A 3,223-nucleotide genomic window follows, 5' to 3' on the forward strand; every position below is an offset into this window, starting at 1 on the left:
TGGGGCACTTTTTCCAAAATCAAGGAGAAGTATTGGTGGCAAAACTTGTATAAAGACATTGAGCACTTTGTTGAACCATGTAATGTTTGTGAAATGTACTCTATTGTTAAGTGTAGAGATGGGCTTCAGCATACCTTTCCTTTATCCATACATTACAGATGGGTCATTGATTGTCTACATGGATATGGAATATGAGATATCTAGTGCTTGCTAGAGAAGATCTCACAAATCAAGTTGAAGGTAAAGCTTTAACTACGAAGACCACTCAAGCTGTTTGCAGGTTTTTGCTTGAAGAAGTATTTTGCAGGTATGGCTTTGTTGGCAAAGTAATTGTTGATAGAGGGGAGTTGGATGCCGATGAGGCTCACAACTTCTTTTCGCAATTGGGAATCAAATTGTCTCTAACATCAGCCTATAATCCTGAAGGCAATGGTAAAAGCAAAAGAGGACATCAACCTATTCTCAAAGCTTTGGCAAAGTCTTGCAAAGGAAAGATCAAAGAATGGCCTAGAATGCTTCCATTTGCATTATGGGCTAATAGAACCACCCAAGTGTAGTGATAGATATATGTCGACTGAACTGATGTATGGGTAGCCATCTATCATGCCTATTGAGGAGTCTATTGTTACATGGAGTATCTTGCCTTGGGATGAAGGTATAAGCAGAGAAGAGCTGCTGATTTTACGCATAAGGTAGCTTGAGAGAAGGTGTGAAGATGCCAATATAGCCATTGAAAGGTTGAAGGCAGCAAGATTGAAGAACAAGAAGAGGTTTGACAAGCGGCATCGACTCCGTCCAAGAGCTATCCAAGAAAATTATTGGGTGCTAGTCTATGATAGTAGCCTAGATAATTAGTATAGTGCTCATAGAAAGCTAGTTAGTGGCCCATATGTGGTGAAGATAGTACATGACAATGCTACCTATACATTGGTTGAAATGGATGGGACTATGATGAAGATACCGGGCTGGAAAGCGAATGAATCTCTTCAAACGAAGAGAGTCTTCTACATATGAGCTTGAGGACTTGGATGTGAGCCATGAACTTGAAGACATGGAAGAAGAAGATGAAGACATGACATGACACGAAACGCCTTAACCTACAACTTCATGAAGTGGCACATGCCGAAGGATGTGCACGTTAGGAGGGGGTGAATGTCAAAGGGTTATGTCCATAGCTGGAAACATGGAGTTCTTATGATTTCTGATGAACTTTAGGAGAATTCACATGACAAACTTCCATACATCAATCAGTTGTTTCTTTACTTCATTTGACTTGCTTGACACTTAGTTTGCTAAGTCTACTTGGTACTTTCTATGGAATTTTAGTTTGTAGCATGAAAATGGGAAATGTTAGAGTACATGAGGATATCTAGCTTGGTTTACAAGTTTCATTTAACAGCTTACAGGACATGTCACATTGATTCATGAAGCTCATTTACTTGAATGTTAGTTGGAATGCCTAAGTTCACTAGGTTTATATTGTGGGACATGAAATAAAACTTGCTTGATGACTTGGATGACTTCTAGTCACTATAGGTGATATAATTGTTGTGTATGAGCCAAAGAGGAGCAACCCGTGTTTTTTGGTGCAATTTTAGGGCCTATTGACAGCTGGGAGATGGAGGATGAGCTGCACCATTTGATGGAGATTTCAAGGCAAGGCAACTCAAGTGAGCTCAAGGCAATTGCCAGGATTCAAGCCCATGAAGGTAAGTGACCTTTGGACCATGCATTTTGTGGAAAAAGAAGAGAGCATTATGGCTGCCATGAATAGGGTATAACAAGGATTTAATAGACAGCATGCTCTCTTGAGTTTTCTTCTTCATTCTCTTGCCATTTCTTATTACACCTATTGATGCCTTCTTGTGCCCAGGAACTCTTATGACCTTTGGGGCAAGTAAAGGTGAGATCTTGGAGGTGTAATGGGCTAATTTGGACTGTTAAAACCTGTCATAAATAGGGTAGCCCACAGCTCATGCCTTCTTGAAGAGGATACAAGAGATCTATATGGTTGTATGTGTTGATATTGGTCCCTAATAGGGCAAGGCTTCATTTGGGAGTGATTAGAGAGGCTTATTCTTGCGTTTATGTGCATTTTTGGAGCTTGTTTATGGGCTGGAAATTACTGTTATAAAATAGGGCTGAAGTGAATTAAAAGCTTTGTCAGTGCATTTCCAAGTTCTTTTGGTCTATGCCTTGGATGTAGTGGATTCTACCACTCAAATACTTGTATCTTGGAGTTGTCTTTCATTGTCATTTATTGGATTGTAATCATTTGGGCTCGCATTTGGATTGTGTATTTAGATTAAAATTGAGCCAAAGTCTCAGCTTTTAATGGATTGTTGATTCCCCAATCATTTTCATGTACTTGGATCTATGTCACGGGGTTTATGTCTACCAAAAGTATTTAAAAAAAAGAGGACATCTTCTTTTCCATTTCAATCTTCTCCATATCCCAAGATCTCTCAAATCCATTCTCTCTTCTCTCTTCTCACCTTGAATCTCCCATTACCCTTCTGCTCCAAACCCCGATGGTAGACCTTTGACCCCCAACGCGACGACAACGTCCAACTTGGTGACCAACCAAGTGGAGCCAAATCACTTTTTACAACATACATGGTGCCTCACCACAACCTGCGAGAATGGAACCCTTGACCTCGGGTATCTCATGCCATATCGCTACCACTTGAGCTAGCGGTTCTTGGCAAAAAAATCATTTTTATTGTAGAATAGTTTACATTTTTTTTCATAAAAGTGCTTAAATTATATTAGAAAGAAGCAATGATTACATAAATAAGTATTCATGTTAAGAGCGAGTTCCATACATCCACTGTAAAAATTAGTATCAGGGTAAAGTTTAGAATTTTGGGTTAGAGCTTTTGCAATGTTATTTTTATAAGTTATTCTTAATGTTATCTTTATCTTTCCACTTGTTACCTAAAACTCTAGACTTCCTAAGACCAACTGGAGAATGTGTTGTGGAAGCAGAAGAAGCACTGAAACTATGCGATTGTATTAACCAAAGTTTCGCCCACAAAGCAAGAGAAGACAATAAACCTACTTTCCTTACAAGCCTAGGTGGTGCATGAATGATGGAGGTAATGCAAATGCAATATTGTTGGAGGGGAGGGTACATAGTACAATGATGTTGAAGAGATAAATGTTGAATTGGTAAAGGTTAGGTACTACATGATTTTAGTACATGATAATACAGTTGGAGGGG

Source organism: Lygodium microphyllum, chromosome 5 (genome assembly GCF_053477565.2).
Source record: "Lygodium microphyllum isolate KBCC chromosome 5, Lygodium_microphyllum_v1.1.10, whole genome shotgun sequence".
NCBI classification, from domain to species: Eukaryota; Viridiplantae; Streptophyta; class Polypodiopsida; order Schizaeales; family Lygodiaceae; genus Lygodium; species Lygodium microphyllum.